This window comes from Lactuca sativa, chromosome 7 (genome assembly GCF_002870075.4).
Source record: "Lactuca sativa cultivar Salinas chromosome 7, Lsat_Salinas_v11, whole genome shotgun sequence".
NCBI classification, from domain to species: Eukaryota; Viridiplantae; Streptophyta; class Magnoliopsida; order Asterales; family Asteraceae; genus Lactuca; species Lactuca sativa.
In genome coordinates, this window is record NC_056629.2 from 166,710,201 (window position 1) to 166,738,183 (window position 27,983).

Below are 27,983 nucleotides of genomic sequence, written 5' to 3' on the forward strand. Positions count from 1 at the left end.
AAGGGGCATAAACTGTCAAATGTATGATAGTTGAGTTTTGGGCTGGGAAACCTAATGGACTAAGGGGAACGAAATTATGATGCAGGATCGTCATATTTTCGTCCAAGGCCCTATTCCAGAAGGTTCCTTGGGCTGCTTGGTGACTAACATGTCCATTAGGGTTTAGACTGAAACCCTAGCAGCCTACAGTATAAATAAGACCATAGCCTTCAATTTTTGGCCAATTGCTTCCCAAGAGAAACCATAGGCCGAAATTGAGCATCCTCCCTCCTCTCTCATAGTTTACTTCTTTCTTGTGGTGTTTGTAAGCCATTAGAGGAGTTACAATTGTGACTCTAAGCTCTAAGAAAGAATATCCAAGCTTCCATTGAAGTGGTAAACATCTAGATCTGATTCTACATGTTAAATTATGAAATATGTATGCTATTTTAGGGTTTCAAAGTCTTGGATTCATTGCATGTATAATAGAGAAACCTAGATCCAAGCATTAGTATTTGTATGAGCACATAGGATTGTTCTTATGCATAAAACCCATCAGTGGTATCAGAGACTAGTTGGTTTCTGTTGTATGGATGCTTTGTATGATTAACATTCTTAAAATTGTTTTTTTTTGGCTTCTGTTCGACATGACTCGGCGAGTAACTTCATGAACTCGGCGAGTCTGCCGAACTCAGCAAGTCCATGAGTGACTCGGCGAGTCGGATCGTCAGACAGAGGCATTCTCAGGATTTCTTGTTGTTTTTGCTGAGGGGTAGTTTCCTAATCTGCTTTTACTGATAAAATTCGAATTTTAATATCCTTGTAGCACTATCCTTGCCAAAAACAAAAGATAATTATCAATTCATTAAATAATAAATTCCTTATGTGATTAAAAGTTGATTATTTGAATTAATTGGGTAACTTATCTTGCAAGAATATGGATTAAGTCAAATATAGATAATCAATGAATTAATTATGTGATTTATATTATTTTTTATTTGATCCCTTATGTTTTGAAAAGTTCAAAACTTGCCCTCAAATTTTGAAATTTAAATTTTGATTAAGAGTTTAATTTTGAAAATTTCAAATTTCAACCCTTAGGTTTTTACAAGTTTAAAAATCAACCTTATACTTTATTATTATAAGATTAATATATATATATATATATATATATATATATATATATATATATATATATATATATATATATAATATATATATATATATATATATATATATATATATATATATATAAGCTAGTCTTATCGCTAGTAGGCCTCATTCACGAAGCCAGTCTATAAGGTGGGTATAAGGTTGCTGCCTATAAAATGGCGCTTAATGGGTGTACACTCACACCCACTGCTTGCTTGACTGGTGGAGGGTCGTTAGCCGAACGGATAGGATAGGGCACTTAATTCCTCATTACAAGTATAATGAAATTACAAAGTAACTATAATGTTTTACAAATTCCCAATCTTAGTTACTTTAGGTTAAAATGTGAAAATGATGCTACTCCATGGAATTACACTTTGTAGCTTTGTCAAACGTTAGTGGAGCATGTGTGGTTAACCGGCACACTAATTTGGTTTTGACATTGGTAGCAAAGGGTGGCTTGATGTTTGTCATAGATCAATGGAGCGTGTGTGGTTTACCGGCACATTGATTGGGTGATAGAGACATTGAGTGCACCATGTAGGTTCACATGGTTATTCACAACTTGTTTGCGATCCTCGATATCCCAATCGCAAATTTGAAGTGCATATCGAGATTTAAACATGTCATTGAAATGTTCAATGAATCTCAAAGATCTAGGAGTTTTCAAATACATTTAAAACTTAACTTCTTTTTGTTTTTCATGGTGGAAAATTAGTGAATCATCATTCACTTACCTTCAAATTATTTGCATTTAGATTACGGCATCCCTTTTCTAAGTTGTGAATAATGTTGTTGGATCCTAGCCCTAATTTTTCATGTGGGTGTTTAATTGGGGATTCATTTCTAATCAAACTTTGTTCCTTTATTTTCAGATGTCTACTAACAAAAACAACAATGCTTCTGGGTCATTCTCGCTAATGAACCTATGTCAAAAGGTGACATTTGATAGGTCGAATTTCAACGAGTGGATGAGATACATTCACATGATCACTCGATACGAGGACAAAGAATATGTCCTCGATGAGAAGCTTGAAAAGATCAACCTAGATGTTGCTACTCCTGAAGAGTTGGATGATGTTGAGGCCCACGAGCGTGATGCTACTAAAGTTCATTACATCATGCTGGCCACCATGAACCTCGAACTCCAAAAGTCCCACAAGGACATGTATCCATATGAAATGCATCTAGATTTGTTGGATAGGTACCACCAAAGCACAAGGAAAGAGCGCTATGAGATCATCACTAACATAATCACCGCTAAGATGGGGAGTGGAGAATCACTAACCGCATATTTGCAGAAAATGCAGAGGTATGTTGATCGTCTTCTCAACCTTAATGTTAAGTTTGATGAGGATTTGGCTATCGACATCATCCTCCACTCCTTGCCTTCATGCTACAACCAGTTCAGGGTGACCTACCACATGAATAAGGAAGAGTTCTCCTTGAGTAAGCTTCAAGGACTGTTGAGGACTGCTGAGAGCATCCTCAAGGACAAATCTGTTGCATCATCCCCTACTGTGGCTGCTCCCGTGTTAGCAATTGACCAAGGGAAGGGAAAGAAGAGGAAGGCTCCTTCAAAGAGCTACCAAAAGGGAAAGTCCCCTGATGGTTCATCCTCTAGTGGGACCAAAGCAGGTTCTGCTAAACCCTCCTCTGACCCTAAGGAAGCAGAGTGCTTCTATTGCCATGAGAAGGGCCACTGGAAATGAAGTTGCCCCAAATATCTGTAGGAGATTAGAGATGGGAAGATAAAGCCCACCTATGCAGGTATGTATTCTATTGAATATAACGACTCATCACTTGCTATTTCATGGGTTCTTGATACATGATGTGGTTTCCACATTTGTTCTGATTTGCAGGGCCTAAGAAGAAGTAGGGAGGTGGAACATGGGAAGATAAACCTGATTATGAGAAACAGAAGATCATCGCATGTGACCAGAGTCGGAGTTTATTCTTTAGTGTTGAGTGATGGGTTAGGATTAGATTTAAATAATTGTTGCTATTCTCCAGATATGGCAAGGAACATCATTTCTTTTCATGGATTGTATAAACAAGGTTTCGAATATTCATTTGACAATAGTAATGGTTCTATTAATGTTTATTTGAATGGTGTTTTTTATTTAAATGCATTACCTTGTAATGGGATTTATGAATCTGTGTTAAGTGTTGATTATTTGGGAAATGATGTGTTGAATATTGATTCGTCCAATAGTTTGGACAAAGCATCCTTGTGCCATTGTCGCCTTGGCCATGTAAACAAGAAACACATAGCCCAACTCCAAAATGATGGAATCTTGGAGTCATTCGATCTTAGGGACGATGACGTGTGTTAATCTTGCTTACTTGGGAAGATGACCAAGTCACCCTTTACTGGCACTTGTGAAAGGGGTGAGGGTCTATTGGATCTCATACACACCGATGTGTGTAAGCCCTTTAAATCCACCATAAGGGATGCTTGTCGCTTCTATGTGACTTTTACAGATGATTATAGCAGATATGGATATATCTACTTAGTCAAACAAAAGTCAGAAACCTTTGAAAAGTTCAAAGAGTTTAAAAATGAAGTGGAGAATCAGCTGGGCAGGAAAATCAAGATGCTTCGGTCAGACCGAGGAGGAGAGTACCTAAGTCTTGAGTTTCACGACTATCTAAAGCAATGCGGAATCGTTTCGCAATTGACGCCTCCGAGAACGCCACAATTGAATGGTGTGGCTGAGAGACGTAATCGGACCTTGTTGGACATGGTTCGTTCTATGATGAGTCGGACTTCGTTACCGATAGCTTTCTGGGGGTACGCCTTAGATACGGTCACCCATATCCTAAATTTAGTTCCCACCAAGAAGGTCGCAAAAACACCTCACGATATGTGGACAGGGAAAGCTCCCTCGTTGGCACATATCAAGGTTTGGGGTTGCGAGGTTTTCGTAAGACGAGAGACTCACGGCAAGCTCGAACCTCGTAGTAAGAAGTGTTATTTCATCGGCTATCCACAGAAGTCCTTTGGCTATATCTTCTACAGATCGAGTGAAAATGTTGTCTTCGTTGCGAGGAGAGGGGTTTTCCGAGAAAGAGAACTCATAAGCCAAGAGGACAGTGGGAGGCAAATTGATCTTGAAGAGATTCAAGAGCATAGCGATGAAGGAACTTCTAACACTGGCATTCAACCTGAGGAGGAAACTCCTGTTGAACCTGTTGATGAGTCCTTACCTCTTAGACGTTCCATTAGGGCTAGTGTTCCACCCCAGTTGTATGGATTCCATATTACTACTGAAGGGGATACATTTATTAGTGATAGTACATAATAAACTTGGACGAACCTAGTAGCTACAAGGAAGCCATGGCAGGCCCGGAGTCTGCTAAGTGGAAAGAGGCAATGGACAGCGAGATTCAATCCATGTACGACAACCAAGTTTGGAATTTGGTTGATAATGTTCCAAGTCGTAAGACAATCGGGTGCAAGTGGATCTTCAAGAATAAGAAAGAAATGGATGGGAATGTGCACACTTATAAAGCGCGATTGGTTGTGAAGGGCTTTACTCAAACTCCTAGAGTTGACTATGATGAGACCTTCTCGCCAGTTGCCAAGATAAAGTCTATTAGGGTGATGCTCGCAATAGCCGCGTTTCATGATTATGAAATATGGCAGATGGACATGAAAACCGCTTTTCTTAATGGAAAGTTGGCTGAGGATGTTTACATGAATCAGCCAGAGGGTTTTGTCAATGCGAAATATCCAAATAGAGTGTGTAAGCTTGAGAAATCCATTTATGGATTGAACCAAGCATCTCGTAGATGGAATCTTTGTTTTGACGAGAAGGTCAGATAGTTTGGATTTCTGCGAAGCGAAGATGAATCTTGTGTGTATGTCAAGGACAGTGGGAGTATAATGAGCTTCCTCGTATTGTATGTTGATAACATACTACTCATAGGAATCAACATCCCAACCTTTCAGGAGGTCAAGTCCTGGCTTGGGAAGTGTTTCGCTATGAAGGACCTCGGAGACTCTGCGTATATTCTGGGAATAAAGATAATAAGAAACACAAGTAAGAGACTGATAGGACTCCGTCAGGATACATGCTTGGATAAGGTACTAAAGCGTTTTAGTATCAAAAATTCCAAGAAAAGGGAGTTGCCAAACCAAAGCAATACCAAGTTGAGTAAGACTCAATGCCCGAGTACAGAGGTAGAAATAGCATATATGAGCCGAGTACCTTACGCTTCCGCAATTGGCTCTATCATGTACGGTATGACTTGTACTCGCCCTGATGTGGCCTTCGCTTTGATCATGGTCAGCAGATATCAAGGGAACCCTGGTAGAGCACATTGGATTGCTGTCAAGAATATTCTTAAGTACCTACGAAGGACCAAGGAATGGTTTCTAGTCCTCGGTGGGAGTGATGACTTAAGGGTACGAGGGTACAGTGACGTTGGTTTTCAGACAGATCGGGATAATTATCAATCCCAGTCGGGCTGGGTCTTTACCCTGAACGGAGGATCAATGACTTGGAAAAGTTCCAAGCAGGAGTTCGTGGCTGATTCAATGTGTGAATCAGAGTACATTGCAGCAAGCGAAGCGTCGAAAGAGGCTATATGGTTAAAGAACTTCATTGGAGACCTTGGAGTCGTGCCATCCATAAAGGAGCCCATGGAAACTTTCTGTGATAATGAAGGAGCGGTTGCCTTAACCAAGGAACCAAGGGATCATGGCAGATCTTGACATATCGATAGAAAATACCATTTTATTAGACATCGGGTAGAAGAGGGACTCCTCATTGTGAAGAGGGTATCATTGGAAGATAACTCAGCAGATCCCCTTACAAAGGGACTGAGTAGGTTCAAGCATTTGCAGCACGCTAGGAGCGTTGGGCTAAAGGACTATATCAGTTTAGATTAGATAGGTAGGAAACTTGTAATAGATAATTTTGTATTCAACATTTGATGATAAAATAAAGGTGTGTTATTTATAAGAAAGGTTACTATCTTGTGTTGATTATTTATCTATTGTTTCTATTTTGCATGTTTTGACTTCCTGAATAATAAAATTATTCAAACAGTCCACAATCGGTCATATGCTGGAAGTAGATATGAAGTAAGATTGTCATGAATTTGTTTATAGATTGTCTAAAAGGTTTTAGACATAGCAAAGGATTGCTACAAAGTTCATGAGTGCTATGAAATATGATTTGAGAATTGGAATAAACCCGCGCTTGATGGTATCACTTCATGAAAAGTATCACGAGTGATCACAAGATGATAAAATCATATAATCTTTAAACCTAGAGATGTGGTTATTGTTTGCTAGTTGATTATACATTGATAATTTGAAAACGCATCAGTAACTTGATGTTATAAAATGCATTATTGTGTGTGACTTAACTAGTGAATGATAAAATCATATAAGTCGAAGTTTTTATGTTCCTTTTATTCTAAGAGGATAAAAGCAATATCTGGCCACTCAATGATTTGATTTGACTTATGTGTTGGGCCCGGTCAGGATGAAGTTGATGTGTTCAACTAAATTCTATGTCGAATAAATCATAAATCGAGGAACAAAATGTTAGACAATAAGTATTGTTAGCATCATATCTATAAAAGAGGATTATACAATCACTTATCTGAAGGAGAAGATTTTGATCAGAGTTGACAACAACGTATAAGAGCTTCGATTGCTGATCGGATCCTGAAGTCATATATGAGATATAGTTACTAGACTTATCCAAGTGAGAGCCTGTTGGATTAGTGTCTAAGCCCGTAACTATATTTGGTATGTACTTGACCCGGTTGTGCATGGTCCTTTTGGGTTGCCTTCACCAAAGCAACTTGACAAGGTAATTTGAGGAGAGAGAGAGAGAGAGAGAGAGAGGATAATATGATTTATTAATGTATTATAAGAATAATATATTAAAGGAGAAATCATATTCTTTTAGTTAGTATTAGTCATAAATTAATTAGGAATTAATTTGGTGACTAAAAGAGATTAATTAAATAAAGGGGCATAAACTGTCAAATGTATAATAGTTGAGTTTTGGGCTGGGAAACCTAATGGACGAAGGGGGAACGAAATTATGATGAAGGATCATCATATTTTTGTCTAAGGCCCTATTTTGTAAGGTTCCTTGGGCTGTTGGTGACTAAGCTGTCCATTAGGGTTTAGACTGATACCCTAGCAACCTACAGTATAAATAAGACCCCTAGCCTTCAATATTTGGCCACTTGCTTCCCAAGAGAAACCCTAGGCCAAAATTGAGCATCCTCCCTCATCTCTTATAGTTGCCTTCTTTCTTGTGGTGTTTTTAATCCATTAGAGGAGTTACAATTGTGGCTCTAAGCTCCAAGAAAGAAGATTCAAGCTTCCATTGAAGAGGTAAACATCTAGATTTGATTCTATATGTTAAATTATGAAATATGTATGATAGTTTAGGGTTTGTAAGTCTTGGATTCATTGCATGTACACTAGAGAAACCTACATCCAAGCATTAGGGTTTGTATGAGCACATAGGATTGTTCTTATGCATAAAACCCATCAGAGTTGACCATTGGTATTTTCGGTTAGAGAAGCATTTATTTTTTTGGTTTTCGGTCAAAATCCATTTACTCAATCAGATTTCTTATGTTGGTAAATAGTGAGTTCTTACAACAATACCAAGAAGGTAAGTGAAACCCCGTGCTCTCAATCCTGTGAATATAAAGTTAATAAACATCATGAGAATAATGAGTTATTAGTTAGAGAGGTTTTCGATCTTAAAAATGAAATCTATGAAATTAAGAAAGTAAACAAGCCTCCTAAAAAAAATTGCTCAAAATAAAGATTTAATTAGGATTAGGGATGAAAATAGCACCAAATGTGTTCATCATCGTTATGCTAAAGAGGAAGTTGCCAAATTAACTGTTGAACTTGATGCATTAAAAGCTAAATTTAAGGATGCTGACTTTACTTTTAAGAAATTTGATGTGTCAAGTGAGAAAGTTAAGTCAATGATTGAAAAACAATTCTAGTGGAAAGACAAACAGGGTACGGGTCTAGGATATCATAATGCTCCACCTCCTTTCAATGATAACTATACTCCACCCCTTGAAACCAAAGAGAGATAGAGACACCTACTCAGTATGGTCAGTCCCCTGTAACTACCCCAGTTAAGACTGAACCACCCGACCCAATTGAGAGTATTAATGTGAATGATTATAATGCTTCTACTTCATGTGCAGGTAAAGTAACTGTGCAAGATGGGTTCGAGCATAACAAAAATAATTCTAGTTCTGCTGAAACTGCTTCAAAAACTCGTGATGATAATACTCCCACTGTTGAAAAATTCAAGCCACAAAAATTTTCTAAACATTCTAATAAATGTGCGTGTACCTGTGGAAGGTCTTTGAAACAAACTTCATTTGGACAAGGACCAGGTCACAATCTTATTTATTTGAAAAGACAAACTTGTTTCAACTGTGGGATTCCCGGTCACATTGCTAGAAATTGCCCACATTGTTCATATGTTGCCTACTATAAACATGGTTGGCATAACGTACCAAGGGGGAGATCTTCCACAAGAAATCCTTCGAGGTCCATTTAATCAGTGGTGATTGGATTGCTAAAAAGGTCAAGAATCAAACTCCCAAGGCCAAAAGGGGCATGTTGTACAAGAAGCCTAATTCGAGAGATGGTTCAGCCAAATCGAAATCGGTAAGGTCAAATTCATCACAGGGATTTCCTTCTAGCTTACACATGCGATTCAAGTCTGAATCAAAAGGAAATTCCATTTCAAAATCAAGTGTTGAAGCACCCATTCGTTTAAACCTTGAAAACCTTAAACCTAATTACCTATGGGTTCCCAAAGGCCACATTTCAAAATCGTCCAAAAGTCCTATAACTTATTTGTGTTACTTATCTGATAAACATGATATGACATTGGAAAGAGTATCTTGTGTAGATAGTAATGGTAGACCCAGTTTCAAAATGGACTGGGTTCCCAAAACCAATTAATCATGAACTCTGTGTCGGAGCAACTATGGAGGAATATCATCAGACTTCGGTATGTTGATAGTGGTTGTTATGGGCACATGACAGGAGACATCTCTCAACTGCACGGCATTCAGAACTTTAATTGAGGGTATGTGTCCTTTGCGGGAAGGGATAAAGAAAAGATCACACAAATAGGGGTCGTATTTAATGGCGTATTGAATTTTGAATATGTTAACTTCGTTTTGGAAAAGGAATTGATGGAATTCAAAAGAAGAAGAGACTTAAGGAGACCGTGTCAGAATTCTCTGTGTTTAAAGTGATTTTGAAAGGAATTGATGGAATTATACTTCACACTACTTTTACGAGGAATTAAAGGCATGAAACTGTACAAACCGTCAGTTAGGCAGTATCTTTACCTAAAACAGTCATGGCACCAGGGTGATTCACCCAACCGGGAAATAGATATCGCTAAACATCCCGCCCAGGTCTTTACATTCTTTGTGTCATGCAAAACTATAGAGACTCAAATGTATTCTCGGATACGTTCTCCGCAAGTAAGGAATTAACGGTTATTAGCACTAGGGCGACACACCTCGCAAGGCATGATTATCGCTGAACATTCCGCCAAAGGGCCTTGACCTCGTGTCATGCTAAACTGTGGAAATATGTCTTTGGATATTTTTGTCATAGGATGGTTTTGTGAGCTATCCCTAATTAACTCTCACTGGCACTAGAATGTTACATTCAGCTGAGATTCAAAAACCCTTGAACATCTCGCCAAGGGCCAAGTTAACTTCTTAACTTGAAAATATGCAGGGGCTAACATCAAAACTAGCCATGAGTAGTTCTTCGATACTCAACAAATCACAGTATGTTCCTTTGTGTTCACACAAATACTGCGAGTAGTCTCTATCTGAGCCAAGGCTGGGTCCTTGAACAACTGTGGTGAGAAGGGCCTTTATGACTCTGTAATCCTCAGGGAATTTTTAGTCATGGTTACCTTTTAAGACACATCTGTGATTGATAAGGAATATTCATTCGAAGGAACAAGATGTGAAGATTCTTTCTCAATACACAACCTTTCAACCCCAGAACCAAGGTGAAACTATTTTTTGAAGTTATATGACGAATTGTATTGAAGCCTCCTCAATCAATTTGCTACTACCTATGAACTTGTTGAAGTGATCCAGAAGAATCTATCTCTCTGTTATTATCTTTGAAGTTTCTCAAAGTTGAAAGTGCTGATTTACAATAACCTATATAAGAAGCCTCTATACCTAATGTGCGTTCAAATTCAAAATTTTTAAAGGAAGTCCAACTATTCAAGATGAAGTTATTCATGCAGAAATTCATATGTTCATCTTGAACTTGTGAAGAAATCGAAGATAAAAGTTGAAGGTCAAGATCAAAGAGAAGAGTGAAAAAGAAAAGAAAGCTATAAACCAAGGGATATTTTTAGAAAATAATTTATGGTTTATACTTTTCTTTTGATGACTTTTAGTGTTCTCGGTCCAGGAACGAAAACACCATATTCTCGATGGTGTTTGGACCGAAATCACCATGTGATTTTGGTGGGCTTAGTGAGGATTTCGGTGGGGTTTTAGGTTGGGCCTTTGTAATTAGGTCTAGGTGTGTGTGTGTGTATATATATATATATATATATATATATATATATATATATATATATATATATATATATTGTTGTTTCAACCTTGAAAATGTTGATCATTCTAAGGAGCTGAGGTCGTCTTTTAGAGAGAAAGAGAAAACCAAGAGCCAATTTAGAATCTTATGTACTAGACTATTATCAATATAGTGTGCATTGAAGATTGGTAATTGTGATCTTAATTTAGAATAATTGTTTTTGCATTAATCACTTGATTGGGATTCCGCACCAATTATTGTGATTTCGATTGATACTATATTTTGGGTTTTATAGTCCTAGAACTCCCTCGCCAGCTGTTGCAATTCAATAGCTGGTGCAAACTCCCTCTGGAACCTCTGAACAAAATCCTACTAGGTCATGACTGCCACTTCCGCTGACCCTAAAGATCGGCTAACCTCCTCCCACCAGTCTTGTGCTCGGTCCCACAGTAGGCAGGATGCAAATCCCACCTTTTCCCCCTTAGGGAAAAAACTCGCCCGCTGGACATTCTCTTATCCAGCAACGGCTAGCAATGTGGGCCTTATCCCAAAGAACTCAAGATCTATACATTTCTAGAACTCCGGAAATGAGGGAGTTCAAGTTCCTATATGACCCGCAGAAATCTCAGCTCAAAACAATCGGAGCCTCTCATCCATCAAATCCATAATCCCCTCCTTGATGGTACAAAACATGACAGGATTAGTATCCAAGATACTACGAGTAACCTCAGCTAAAATGAACTCATGCAGTCTCTCATTAATCGATTATGTGCCTGAGCCATAACCTAACCAGAACCAGAGCCAGAACCTCCTCGAGTAATCATCACCATCCTCAAACTAAAACACAACATATAAACAATCAGTATATGTATCAAGGGGGTTTTCACTACAAAGACCTCCTTAGAGTTCCTAGGCCCATTATTGTCTCTGGTATGGATCTTATGCTTCTAGTAGTACGGGCCCAATACTACCTTTCACACCTACCTGTACCTTTATTAAGAGCAAGCATGGTTCCTCTAAGTCACCATACTAACCAAATAACAATTTTATGCTAAACAACATACATATCCTAGACTCTCTTAGGAAGTCTCAACTTTCACCGCTCGCAATACTAAGAATCTTAATCAACACCATTGGTTGCCTTATGCATGCAAGTTATCCACAAAATAGGATCACATAGACTGTCAAATGATGATTCTACCCCAAGTCCACAACCAAACAAGGAACAAGAAATGAAGCTAAATCGATCATTATAGGTCTGTACAATCCTAATCGTATACAAATTTAAAAGCATACACTTAGCAATTAACTGAGCCGATATCAATTCCAAGTAATACATAGCATCAAGATCCACTAGTCTATAAGGCATCACACAAATCAGAAAATTCTATCATATGATTCCTGAAGGTATCCTTAGCCCTAATCTAGCATGCAATTCTCATATCAAGCATATTACACATAATACATAGGTATGGGTAATTTGGGAACCACTTACTTGAGCTTGGCTGATTGCACACATTGCACTCCCCTTTTTACTTAATAAGAATCTTTTCATAATCCAATTTTTTTTTCAATTAAAAGGATTATCATTTCCTTAGTTTGAGTTCTGATACACCCGAAAGTATTCCTAAAGCCCTCAAACCAACGCTCTGATACCAACTTGTAACATCCCAAAAACAGTAATAAAAAATTTCATTTGGAAGTCTATCATATCATTCATTAATTGCTCAAATTCAGACACCATGTCATAATATTCAAAACATCAAAGTACAATTATTAAGAAAATGAAAATCATGAGGGGAGGATGTTGTGCCATCACGCCGGCCCCTTCCCTTTCGAACCAGAACTACCTAAAACCAAAAAAATAAACTGTAAGCACAAAGCTTAGAGAGTTTCCCAAAAGTACCACATACCACACATAAGAAAGTGAATGTTATGGGCCAAACCATAGTCTTATAATCATTTCCTACCATGGCCCAAATCATGGTATTTCCTTGCAATGTCGAGGGCTAAATCCCGGTCTTACATACAAGTGCCAGGGGCCAGATCCTGGTCTTTCATACAATTTCCATGGGCTAGAACCTGGTCTTTCATACAACTTCCAAAGACCAAATCCTTGTATTTCATACAATTATCACAAAGAAAACTATCATTCTATATAACAAAGTAATGGGCCGGCATTGGTGCCTTCAACCCATGGATCTAGTGAGGAGACTCAATGAACAACCAGATGAACACTGAATAATATGTTATTCCTAAAATCGACTCTATCGGCCACCTTCACGGATAACAGTGACCCAAACACATACTACATATCAAAATACCTAAAATACCCCTAGGTCAAACCCTAGTTTAAAATCCATGTCAAAGTCAACTAACTCAACTGATTCAACTCAGTGAGTATGTTGGGCGTACTCAACAGGTACGCAGGGGGTACTACATGATTGACCAAAGTCGGGGAGCTGACCACGTACATGTACCGTACCCTTTGGTAGACCCAGCGCACGCGGCTGCCCTCAACTTCATCTATTAAGTGCTTAATCCTTAAGAAATTATGTCCAAATTCTAAATTTAGACCCTAAAGGGTGTCCTTAACCATAAAGTTTCTAACTTTCTGGTTTAGCATGGCTATTAAGACCTTAGCATCAAAAACCCTAGCTTCTTTACCAATTAAGACAATCTAGATCATGCATGGGAAGAAACTAATGTCCAAGATCACATTTTTATGACTTAACACACCCTAAAACATTTTAAAGGACACCTCAAATGTCTTGGAGTATCCCATACTCACAAAGATCAAGATTGGGACAAAAAGGTGCCAACTTTAATCTAAAACTAGATTTGTATGAAATACTCATCAAGTTTGGAGCTTTATATCTCCAAAAGGTGCACAAAGGAGTGTAGATGTTGGATCCATGGTCTTGAGGGAAACACCACAACCTCAAGGTTCTTCCTTCTTTTCCAAAAGCTCCAAAATAGGACTAAAAGGCTCTTCAAGCTTCACAAGGCACTCACACACTTTAGGGTTTCAAAATAAGGAGGGCGGGTGGAGTTAAGAGGGTGTATGAGGCATATAAAGATGTTTAAAAAAAGGTCCAAACCCTAAAAATTAAGGTTTGCACCCTGGCTATGTACGCCCAGCGTACTCATGCATGGCCAAAACTACAAAAATGCCATTAGGGACCAGTATTGAAAACAAATCACAATCCAAGGGTTAAAAGAGAATACCTGAAAAATTAAGATGTTACTGAATAAGGCTTAAAGACATGATTTCCTTTATTAATCAAGATTATGATTCTGGTAATAGTTTTATAATCAATTTTTTGGTTGCATATGTTACCATCATGATTGATGCTCCAACCATGGGAACATACAACCAAAAGTTTTTGGAAAATCTTAAGAAAATGTGTCTTTTAAGGATCTTGATTGGTGTGGTTTTGTTATTGAATGCTTGAAACAAAACAAATTTAAACTCAATATGGATCGTCCATCACAATATGCGGGTCCAGTCGTATTTCTTGTTGTAAGTTTTATTTTGATTGTATTTACCTTATTTATTAGATTTCTTTATCCTTTTAACCTAATTATATTTTCTCTGTTTTTTTTTTGCATCATATAGTTACTGTATCTCCATTGCAGTATGACTGAAGAAAGAACATTTCCTGCTACATCTTACTGGGATTATGGAAAAGTTGAAATTAGATTGAAAAAGATAATTAAGAAAGGAGGTTATGATAAAGTTGATGTTATTGAATCATATGAATCTTATGCATAAGGTTTATCGTTTTAATATTATATTGTTTTTCGTTGACCTAATAAGTTTTTATATTGTGGTTTTATTTAATTAAAGTCATTTTATTTTTGTTTTGTTTAGATGATCTTGATCATATGCCTATTGATGGTGTTTTGAGAAGTAATTTGAAAAGTAATCATCTAATTACTCAAGGTACACCATAATTATTATTCAGATTTGTTTTTAATTTTTAAATTTTAAGATCCATTTTGCTTTTATATATATTTCATTTCTATTTCTGTTGACTTTTACTAACCTTCTTAATATATGATCTAGGTCAAGTATGTGTTGGTGATGCTAAAATACAAATTTCAATGAAGAAGTAGATTCTAATAAAGAAGAAGTTGACTCCAATGAAGAAGTTGACTCAAATTAAGAAAAAGTTGACTCCAACAAAGAATTTGGAAAATGTAACAGATAATCAAAAGATGCATAAAATTCATCAAAATAAAGGTGTATTGTGATTTTTATAGTACTTCTTTTAATACTTTTTAATATTTTTAATTTTATTTATTTAATTTGTCATAGATTCTGGAAAGGGAAAAGTTGTGAAAAACGAATCTGTTCAAGGTGACGATAAGGAGAAGTCTATTAAGGTAGTATTTAGTATTTTCATATTTATGATAAAAAATGTAGTTTATGATCCATATTTTGATAATAAAACTTTTTAATTGATCTCTTTTTTTATTATTTCTATCAAAAAATTTATTCATTTTTTAATTTAAATGCTTATATCATATAGACTTTCTTTTTTATATTTTATAGTTTTTGTTTTGTTTCAGAATTTTAAGTTGAATATCGATAGTTTGTTTAAAAGTTTTAATGATTTGAAGTCAAAAATAGATGAGTCCATCAAAGGTGCATGGTGTTTGTTTCCTAGAAATAAAGAGCTTCTTGATTACGCAGAAAAAAAAAATGTTGAGTTTCATTCTATTTCAAAATATCTTGTATTGGAAGATTGTCCTTTGACTGGTAACAATGTGGTTGATGAAGTAGTAGGAGATTTTGTTCATGTCAATAAAGAAGTGCATGATATTGTTCCATTTGGTGAAGAGATTTCTCATGATGAAAGTGAATTAAGGTTTACCCAAATGTTGAATGATGTTTTTTCGGGGCCAACTGAGAAAGATGCACTTTCTAAAATTCCATCTATTTCATCTGATCATTCCCTTAGTCTTCCAAATCAATCTTCCTGTAACGCCTGGTTCCCGGTACGTATTTGATTTATAATTTATTCATATTTAAAGAGCAACTCGACGAGTTGGAAGCCCCAAACTCATCAAGTAGAGATTGTCAAAACCGCGTGATTTAAGTAACCTATTCGACGAGTTGAGAGGCCTCGACTCGACGAGTAGACCGGCTGGGATGAAACCCTAATTTCCATGGTTTTGCACCCTATTTAAAGGGCTTAATCTTTTCCCATAACCTCTCATCAGCCTCCCTGAAACCCTAAATCGTATTGTGTGCTACTTGGTGAGAAACTTGATGTTTTAAATGGATTTTTGTGTGATTTTGTGCTTGGTTAAGGACTTTGAAGAACTAGAAGATCATTGAGCTTGAAGCGAAGCACTAGATCTGGGATCTCATCCGTCTTTGGCAACTTTCTGAGGTAAAAAGTCCCTAACTTGATGATTCATAGCTTAGATCTCTCTTAGTCTTGTTTTATGGGTCTTTTTGACCCCGTTGTTGGAAGCTTGATAACCTCCATAGTTCTGATGCTAAAAACTCCCATTCTTAGTGTTATTTGGTCCTTAGATTCATAAAAAGGGTCTTAAACCTGTTCGTTTCCAAGAAAAGGCCATGTCCATAGAAATAGGTTGCTATATCTTGAGATTTGGCCCATTTGAGGCATGCAAAACCATCAAGTTGTCGACTTTACAGTGTAGATGTTAGTTGTAAAAGTCGAATAGTTTGTCTTGTAATGATTCGCATTTTGTATGTTATTTTACTAAGTCAATTGTAAATGCGAAGTGTAGCATGCGAAGTTTCATAGTATAAGACTTAGTATACTTTTTGTAAGTTCCCTATAAATAGGGACTTAGGCTTGAAGTTGAGAAAATAAGATCGAAACACAAAAACTCTCTTCAGCTTATTCTGTAATCAGTCTTAATAAAATGAGATCTGATTAATATTTACTTCGTGTGTTCTTTATTATTCATCATTCAAATCTATTGTTTTGTATCTTAATTCTCGATAACAATTCACTTCAATTGGTATCAGAGCAGGATTCAAACTACTTAGATCTGATTTTCGTATAAGAATCATTTGCTTTTTGAGTTACAAAATTTACTCAAAATTTTCCGCGCAGTTTTGGTTTTGAAAATCACTTTTGATCTTCAGATTTGAATTGATTCTGCATTTGAATTGTTAAGTCGAGTATTCGATTAGCGATTTTTGATCAATTCATTTGATCGATTTCTGAAATTCATCAAGTTCTCAAGTTTTCAGAAATTTTGTTTGTTCATCAATGGCGAACTTCAACATGAACACAATGACTTCTTTCTCTCATTTGCTTGGTTCTTCAACCAAAATTCCGATGTTGATTCCAGAATACTATGATCAGTGGGCTGATAGAATGGAAGATTACTTAAATGGAATTGATGAAGAACTTTGGAATTGTATCGATGGAACAGTTCAAGCTCCTGCAAATGTTCAACAAATTGGTTCATCCACTGGATCTCCTGATGTTGAAGATCAACGAAAACGACTGAAGGATAATGAAAAGAGGTGCATGAGGGAACTAAGAGGTGCTCTTCCTCTTGTGGTTTACAATTACATCCGTAGTTATAAAACAGCAAAAGACATCTGGAATACTCTAAAAGAGAAGTATCAAGGTAGCGAAAAGACGAAGATCAATTCTGTGAAGCAATGTCTGATTGAACTGAAGGAATTCAAACAAAAGGATGCAGAAACTCTCGAAAGTTACTATGATCGTCTGAATGAGCTTGTGTTTCGCTGCAATAGGTATGGTATCACTAGATCTATCATGGAATTCAATTTAACTTTCATTATGGGACTTCGCAAGGAGTGGCGAAGTGTGAGCATGATGATTAAGAATCAACAAAGTTTTGATACAACCAAATTGAATGATCTCTACAATCAACTGAAAACACATGAATCTGAGGTCTCAGAAATGTATGAAGAATCAAAACTCGTTATTGGTGGTCCTTTGGCTCTAGTTTCAAAGGTATCAGAAAATGATGAAAAAGATGGATCAGATGATGAAGGATTTTTGATGAATTCCGATGATGAAGCTGTAGCATTCTATTCAAACAACAGAGTTAAAAAGTTTTTCAAAAAGCCTTTTAATCCAAAAGGAAAGATGAATGATGCGAAGAATGTTACCACAAGGAATGGAGGGGATGAGAGGAAGAAGATGGAGAAAATTGAGGAAAAACAGAAAAATGTGAATGAAGAGAAAAAGTTGAAAGGTGATTCAGGGATCTATTGTCATTATTGCAATGGTGCAAATCACTTCACAGCTGACTGCATGTTGCGAAAGAGAGAAGAGAAGAAAGAAAAAGTCAAAGATGAAGCATACTACTCTGAGAAGATTGAAGAGTTGCGTGCTAAGACCAAAGGAGTGTCATTGGTTGCAAAGGGAGAAACTACTGAAGAAGAGAGTGGAACTTATCAGATCTGGTCTTCAGGATCTGATGATGAAGAAATGAGGCATCCCACACATGGAGCAATGTTCGCAAGCTTTGAGGAATGCGAAGAAAACATTTCAGGGAGATGTTTTGTGTCAAAATCCACTCACAAATCACCCATGACAACCAAGGTACGTACAATTCTTGAATCTTTTAATATTCCTTTATCTGCTTATGATGCTGAAATTGTTTCATTTGATGATACTGTGGCTTATTTTGATTCTGTTATTGTGTCTGCTAGTAATGAAGCTAAGAAATTAAATGTGCGACTTAGTGAGACACGAAGAGAGTTAGAAATAAAGAAGAGCAGAGTTGAAAAATTGGAATTACAAGTCAAAAATATAGATTGTGATAGGAATAATCTTACTAACGATGTTAGGTTATTACTAGCACAGAGAAACATATACTGTAATTCTGCAAAACGTTTGTATGCAAAATTAACAGCTTTACATCACTCTTCTGATATTAGCAAAGAACAACATAGAAAACTTTTACCTTTTCTTGAGTATGAACATGAAAAAGTTGATGTTGTTTCTTATGATTGCGAAAGAACAATTGCTCAAATGGACAAAATACCTGATGATAGATATGCATATGGTATTGTCAAAATTGATGAATTTCTAAATGCTGATGAATTGGTTAAGATTGTCAATGAAAGTTTGACAAAGAGTGAACAAGTGAAAATCATAAAGAAATCAGAAAATTCAACTCATGCCTCACAATTGAATTATGTTGATATTGATGAAAATTCTGATAATGTGAGTGAAATCAGTGAGATCGAAGAGGAAGAAGAGGTTGATTGTTCTCAATTGTCAATCATTGATATCACATCTAAGATCAAAGGTAAAAAAATAATAGTTGATTCAATAGTAGAGGATGAAATTGATAAATCTTCAACTTCGCAACATTGTATGTTTGATAATGTGGAAGTTGAAAGCTGGAAATCTGATGACACAGATGTAAATAAAGAAGAAAAGAAAATTTCAACTGAAACACCTCAAAGGGTTGTAGTTGATCAAGTGTTTGAAGATACAAAAGAATTTGATAAAATTTTAAATGATAAAGGCGCACATTATTTGGAAACCAACACTGTGGTATATCCAAATTTTGTATGTACTGATAACAAAATTTTTCCAAATCAAATTATTGTCACTACTGGAAATGCTGAGAAAGTTCATCCTGATTTTAATAAAATGATTGAAAAAGATAATCAAAAGTCCACAACTGAAGGTTTTTTCGCACATCAAAGCACAGAAGAAAACAATTTAACCAAAAATCCTTATGTGTTTCAAAAACAAAAATCAATACAAAAATGGGTGGTTAAAGGTGAAAAATCAAACAAAGTTTTTGAAAAAGATGAAAAATCAAAGGTTGAAGTGAAACTAAATTCTCATGAATTCAAATTGATGGTTGGAAATTTTTCAACAGAAAATAATGTTTCAAAAAGAAAAGCAAGAAAAGCAATATTCTGGAAAGTTGTGTCTAATGAAAAATCAAGAGATGAAAAAGAGCAAATTTCAAAAACATCATCAAGTTTTCATAAACAAATCAATTTTGTTGAAAAGGTTCTATATGTTCGCAAATATGACAACAATCGAAAATTTGAGAATTCGCAAAAATTTGCAAATAATCAAAAGTTTCAAAATGTTGGCAAATTCATGAATACTTCCTCAAGTTTGAAGAACTCAACTCAAGTCAAAAAGAAATTTTCACCAAAACAACCAAATTTTCCAAATCCTTCAGCATCGAAAACAACCAAAGTTTCATATTCAAAAGGAAAATCTGATGTTAGAACGTTCAATCATTGGTTTGAAGGGAAAGGAAAGAAATATCAAAATAGAAAATTTTCAGAAGAACAAATCAAAAGTGCATTTGATAATTACATAAATAATTCTTCAACTGAGAGTACATCATCAAATAATTCGCAAGTTCCAATTCAATAATGGAAACCAGTTATCAAAAATGCGAATGTTGTGAAGGATAAGATTACAATTAATGGAAATCCAAAATTATTGAATGATTATATTTCAAAATCTAGAACTGATGATGTTGATATAATTGATTCGGTTACAAACAAAATGAAAACATGGTTCTTAAATTCCAAAAATTTGTTTCATTCTACTAATGATGGACCCAAAAAGTCTTGGGTTCCTAAATTTTTTCAATAAATGCAGGTGATATGTGACGAGCAATATGACATGAAATGGTACATTGATAGTGGTTGCTCTCGTCATATGACTGGAAGGAAAGAAAATTTGCGAGGTTACAGAAGCTTGGAAAATGCTGGAGTTGTCAAATTTGGAAATAATCACAAGTGTCAAGTGAAAGGATATGGGAAAGTCACAAATGGAAACTTCACAGTTAACAGAGTGGCATATATTGAAGGACTTCAACATAATTTGATAAGTGTATCACAACTTGTTGTGGGTACTGGAAATCAAGTTGTATTCAATGAAGAAGGTAGTATCATTTCAAATATCAAGACGAATGAAATACTCCTCAAATCCAAAAGATATGGTGATATGTTTACACTGAACATCAAATCGATTGTGGGAAAACCAGCTGTGTGTTTACTATCAAAAGCATCAAATGATCTTAGTTGGCTTTGGCATAGAAGATTGTCACACTTGAACTTTCGAAATATAAATAAACTAGTAACTGAAGATTTATTTCGAGGATTACCAGTACTGAAATTTGACAATGATTCTTTGTGTGCAGCTTGCGAACAAGGAAAACAACATCCAAAGGGTCATCCGATTGTGATAGATTCAAAAATAGTAGAGCCATTGGAACTTCTTCACATTGATCTATGTGGACCATCAACTGTTGTAACAATAAACAAAAAGCGGTATATTTTAGTTGTTGTAGATGATTTCTCTAGATTTACGTGGGTGTTTTTTCTTAGGTTGAAATCTGAAGTTGCTCAGACGATGATTGATTTTATCAAAAAGATTGAAGTTAGTCTGAAGAAGAATGTGCGAAAAATTAAAAGTGATAATGGTTCTGAGTTTAAAAATCAAACTCTTGATAGTTTTCTCATAAGCAAAGGCATTTCGCATAATTTTTCATCACCGTATACACCACAACAGAATGGTGTAGTTGAAAGAAGAAATCGATCTCTATGCGAAGCTGCCAGAACAATGTTGACATATGCGAATCTACCTCAATATCTTTGGGCAGAAGCTGTGTCCACAGCATGTTTTACTCAAAATCGATCATTCATTCATCGAAGATTTAATGTTACTCCATATGAAATAATCAATAATCGGAAACCTAATGTAAAATTCTTTCATGTTTTTGGTTGCAGGTGCTTTATCATGAATCTAAAAGATAATTTGTCCAAGTTTCAAGCTAAAGCTGATGAAGGCATCTTTTTAGGATATTCACAGAATTCAGTTGCTTACAGAGTGCTAAACAAACGAACAAGAAAAATTGAAGAAACGTTCAATTTAACATTTGATGATTACTATCTTAAACAGATTGATAGTAAATTTGATAATAAACCAATACTTGTAGATTCACATAATCCAATTGATAATTCTGAAATCAATGATTTTGATTATGACTTGATTTTTGGAATTCCTGACAGGGCTATTGATGCAGAAAGTAATGCTCCTGATAATCAAACATCAGAATCTTCAAAACATACTGATGAATCAACGATAACTTGTGAACGCACATCAGATATTCACAAGGAACAAGAACATCAAGTTGAGGGGGAGCCTTCGCAAACTCAACAAGAACATCAAGTTGAGGGGGGGCCTTCGCAAAATCAACAAGAACATCAAGTTGAGGGGGAGCATTCGCGAAATCGACAAGAATATCAAGATACAGATCATGTTGAGGGGGAGCATGATGAAACAGAGACAATTAATCTTGAAAATAATGAAGAATTCCATGAAGTTAATGATAATTTTTCTGTTGCATGATCTGAAAATGAAGATATGTTTGAAGATGCACCATTAGAATTTGATCCAAATTTTCCACCACTCGAGAAATGGACACGAAATCATCCAAAAGAACAGGTAATTGGAAATCTACAAGAAGGTGTGTTGACTAGAGCTCAAATTCGTGCAAAAAATGAGGTACTTAATGAAAACCAAGAACTTTGCATGTTTAATGTTTTTATTTCGAAAATAGAGCCAAAAACTGTTAAGAATGCTATGGAACACTCAGATTGGGTTGTTGCTATGCAATCTGAATTGGCAGAATTTGAACGGAACAAGGTTTGGAGATTAGTTTCTAAACCTTCAGATGTTTCAATTGTTGGATTAAAATGGATTTTTAAAAACAAAACCGACAAAGATGGCAATATTATTCGAAATAAAGCAAGACTAGTAGTAAAAGGTTATTCGCAACAAGAAGGCATTGACTATGAAGAAATATTTGCACCTGTTGCAAGACTTGAAGCAGTTTGCATATTTTTAGCCTATGCAGCTCACAAAGACTTTGATGTTTATCAAATGGATGTAAAATGTGCATTCTTAAATGGAAAACTTGAAGAAACAGTGTATGTTGAACAACCACCAGGATTTGTAAACAATGAGTATCCTGATCATGTGTATGTCCTTGACAAAGCTGTATATGGGTTAAAACAAGCACCAAGAGCCTGGTATGCAACACTTACAAATTTCTTGAAACAATCTAAATTTAAACAAGGATCAGTTGACCCCACATTATTTCGCAAAAAAGTTGGGTGTCATCTAATGCTTGTTCAAATTTATGTTGATGATATTATATTTGGTTCAACTGATCCAGCATTGTCAATTGAATTTGAAAATTTAATGAAAAGTCAGTTTGAAATGAGCATGATGGGAAAAATTAATAATTTTCTTGGTTTAAATATAAGACAGAACAGAGAAGGAATCTTAATCAATCAAGAAAAATATACGAAGAACTTGCTTGAAAAGTTTGGAATGCTAAATAGCACAAAGCTCATAGTACCTATGGTAGTAGGAACAAGACTAACTCCTTTGTTAGATGCTCCTGCTGTTGATCTAACACTGTATCGTAGCATGATAGGGTCTTTATTGTACTTAACTGCAAGTAGGCCTGATATTATGTTTTCGGTTTGTTGTTGTGCTAGATTTCAAGCTAATACAAGAGAGCCTCATTTGACCGCAGTGAAAAATATTTTTCGATATCTCAAGGGAACTGTTTCTTTAGGACTATGGTATCCTGCGAAAATAGGATTCTTCATTCAAGCTTTTTCAGACTCAGATCTAGGAGGATGTACTTTGGACAGAAAAAGTACGACTGGTGGATGTCAACTTTTGGATGGAAAGTTAGTGAGTTGGCAATCAAAGAAACAGACTTGTGTGGCAATATCAACCGCTGAAGCAGAATACATATCTGCGGCTGCTTGTACTTCGCAAATTATCTGGATTCAGATTCAACTTCGTGATTATGCAATAAACATGAAAAAGATTCCCTTGTATTGTGATTCGCAAAGTGCAATTCGCATTTGTCACAATCCAGTACAACATTCAAAGACAAAACACATTGCTCTTCGATATCATTTTATTAAAGATCATGTGGAAGATGGGAATATTGAAATTCATTTTGTCAAAACAACTGAACAACTTGCTGATATTTTACAAAACCTCTTGATGAAAAATCATTTGTTCGAATTTTAGCAGGTGTAGGGATGATTAATGCGAATTCAATTTTGTCCACACCAGAGTAAAAGCTTTGTTCAGCAGTTAAGAGTCGAAATCATTCAGAGGTTACTGTTCATTCAGAACGCTTCGCATGGCTTCGCAACCACCGTTTTTCGTATCTGGCTCATAATCACTATGGTAAGGTTTACGCATACTGTTCTAGTTATGAAAAATCGAAAATCCAAAAAGATTTTATTTTTTTAAAAAATTAAAAATCCAAAAAGATTTTATTTTTTTTTGTTTTTCAAATTTGAAAAATCAAAAATACAAAAAGATTTTATTTGTTTTGTTCTTTCGTTTTTGAAAAATTCCAAAATCACAAAAATATTTGTTTTCTTCTTTCTTTAAAATGTGTGTTGAGAATTTAATACAGGGCTACAATGCGAAGAGGTCATACATTTATGTTTCTATGGGAAGGTATTAAATTTTTTTTCAAACTAGTTAGGATGTCCCTAGAAGCATGCTGCTGTATGTAGACCTCAAGCCTCGAATGATTCTATGTGTGAAAAATGAAAGCCTTGATGAAATTATCTCATGAACATTTCTACCCAACAAGGCTTGTATTCGCATAAATCAACAATAGCTACCTTACTCTTCTCAAATGAGTTAAGAGTTTTCTGTTTTGTCCACATCATAACAGAGGTACAATTCGATTCTTAACCAATCTTTTTAAACCAAAATGTTCTTCAAATCCAAATTTTTTTTTGAAAAGATTTGTCCTTGAGGTCTTTGGTAAAACCAATCAAAACCTAGACAAATCACAACTCTGTGTTTAAGATCTAACATCATGAGTCCGTGATGAAAGTGAAACCCAAAAATCATACACCTTTAAGGAATTGACGGGGAACTTCGTTCCAGATTTTTACGAAACCTTTGTTTCAGTATCAAAAATTTCGAAACTTCAAATCATATTCAATTCGCATGCGTGGTCTTGATCAAATATTTACAACCAAGAATATTTGTTACCCAACAAGATCCAAAACAAATTTTCTCTTGAATATGATTTCAGTGTAAGTTTCCTTCGTAAATTCTTGTCATGATAAATAATTTCACAAGCCAACTTGTCACTGACTACACTGATCAAACAAGTAATTTCATTTACAATTTCTCACCTTATGTTAAGGCTGATATGTAATGAAATTTCAAACCAACCCAAAATGACTTTTAAAAGAAGCCCTTCGAAACTTCTTTACAAGTATTCGATTGTAATTCACGGGAAACTACACAAGCTGTTGATTATCTCTCTTGATAATTAACGAAGCAACCTTTGCCTGGGGTTTTACTGCATTCATGTCAAATTAACTTTTTGACATCACCACATTCCAAAAATTTCTTGATTCTTATCTTATTTCATTGGCACAATGCACACACGAAATCCTTGAGGTTCTGAGTAAAACCAACTCAGACTGATGATTTCGCAAGTCTGGCATATGACTTCGCTTTATATCCCAAAAGTGAAAGAGCCTTGATTCCATGCGAAGGGTTTTATCGGTTCGCATTCTATAACGGTTACTTGACAGGCTGTCTACTAAAAATGGTTGGTATTCTATCCAGTTTTCGAGGAGATGTGACAGTTACTTTTTACTGCAAAGTACTCTTTTACAACGATGATCCGAGATTCAAGGTGCCACATCGGATAACATTAAATGCATCCCGCTTTAATTTCAAATCAAATTTTGAGAAACCTATAAAAGGGGGATGAAGAACACTGTGTACGGTTACGCAAACAAGAATTCTCACAAACCTTCAAAGCTTTCATCTTGATCAAAAGTTCCAACTTCTTTCAAACCCTAACAATGGCAGCCACAAACTCAAACACTGATGAGGTCCTTTCTCAATCCCTCATGAAGATTCAAAGCACAAACTATCAGGTTGATCCCAATGTATCCGCTTATCCAGAAGAATTGAAGATGCTCATTGTGGCTTTGAAACGATCACCGTTGTCAACAGCCATGTTCCGATCCTTCTCAGTTCCGATGATCTGGTTATCACGGGCTGCATCCACGGCTTCTTACAATCACACGGCGGATGTGATTACCTTCAACCTCGTCAACAACAAGAGGGTTAAACTATCCAAGAACTTGTTCGTGGAGTTCTTGGAGATTCCCAACAACCCACCATTTGTTAAACCTATAAACTCCCAGATCATCCACATGTTTAACGAGATGGGCCATCAACCGGAGTTGGAGAAGATCAGTGATTTCCGGAAGTCGGGATTGCCCTGTATTTGGAATTTTCTATTTGGAATTTTCCTAAGGTGTCTTACAGGAGGATCCGTTGGTCTAGACAGAGGAAGAGTCGAAGTGTACGCCATGGTAATGGGTATCTACTATGACATCAATGTCGACTACGCGACTCAGCTGTGGAAGGAATTCGTAAAAAGTCTGGAAAACACGAATTCGGAGAAGGGGATATCGTGTGCCAGGTACTGGAGTCTAATCCTGGAGAAAGTCTACGAGAAAGAAGCAATTCCGATCGTATCAGATGTCGACGTGGCTGAGTTTTCGCTTTACCAATTTCCCAAAGTGGTAGAAGATGATGAAGCCATATTCACACGGGTAGCTCACATTTCGGATGCGATGCTTCACAAAGTGTCTCCCACTCACAAAGTGTTGGTGAGGTATTTGCGAAACATTGACACTGCTGATCAGTCAGGTGTCTTACCTGACGTTGCTACTCCATCGAAGAAGAAGAAGAAGAAGAAGGGGACCAAGAAACCTGCGAAGGGTTCATCTTCACCAACCGTTCAAGAAGAAGTAGTGAAGAAGGATGTTTTACCCTCCAAGTCTGGGGTTTTAAAACAGATTCGCAAAGCCGAAGTGAGTAGTAAGGGAGTTACTATTCGCAGAATTCCTGGCCCAGTGTCTCCTGGCAAGAAACGTCAACGTGCAGAAGATGTTGCGAAAAATATGCAACGCACGCTGGGCAAGAAGAGGAAGATGGTGATTCACAATGAATCATCAGACGAAGAAGTTGTCCCTGAAACTCCACCTGTCACAACCATGGTAACCGTTTCTCTACCTATCTCTCAACCTTCGCATATTTCCACCACTATTTCTCAAACCCAACCACTCAAAATAGCTCTTACCAAATCAGTTACTGAGGAGGTACCTATTTCGGATATGGTTGTCAACGTATCTGATACGGGGGCACCTATCCCGAGTGTCGCATCCACACTACCCATATCTTTCCCTATCACCACTTTATCCATATTCCATCATGCCCTGCAAAACCCATTCACCACCCTATTTCCATCTCAATCACCTGAGAATCCTCCACCTTCGCAACAAATGTCAGACCCAGAAATCAAATGAGGTGCTTTTGGAGGAGTTCTTGATGATATTTCATTTGATTCCGATGAAGAAGACATTCCTGATCATATGTTGATGACAGGAAAGCAGTTCAAAATACTCAATCAAAAATTGAAGGCCATTATCCAATCGCAAGCCAATTCTGGGAGAATGTCTTCAATCTCAGCAATGGAGGTCGATGTGATGATCAAAGGGGCTGAGAAACGCATTATGGAGAAAGTCAATCAGTCCGACAAAAATAACGAACTCAGAGTGCAAGCACAAGGGCACAATTTTACGTCTGCAGTACAAGACCTTAAAGCTGCTACAAAAGAAAGACACATTCTTTTTGTACAAGACGTTAAGAAAGTTCGTGAGGACGTCAACTCCAAAATTCAGGAGTTGAAGTCTGATCTTGCGAAGGATCTTCAAGCAGTAAATACAAGACAGGAAGAACTTCACAAGCAAGTTGTGGAAATTTCGACTCAAATCCACAAACTCAACAACATTCATGTTGCTGATGATCACAAGGCTGCTACCATGGAGAAGTTTGATCTCCTGATCAAATTGGTTACGGAGCTCAAATCAGCGGTTTCGCAATCTTCCACTTCGCAAATCATTACTCCCGAATTCTTGTCTCTAAAGATTAACACTTTAGAACAAGCCATACAGAAGGCTCTTGCTCCGATTTCAAACTTCAGTTCTTTACTTCCGAAGGGTGCTCCACCTGTTTTCACAGGGTCGCAAGGGGGAGAGAAAAACCGAAGCAAAGAAGCTGATGCTAAGACAGTAGGAAAAGTCATCTCGACTCAGCTGGTTGCAACTCTTCCAATTCCTACTAAACCGATTTCTTCA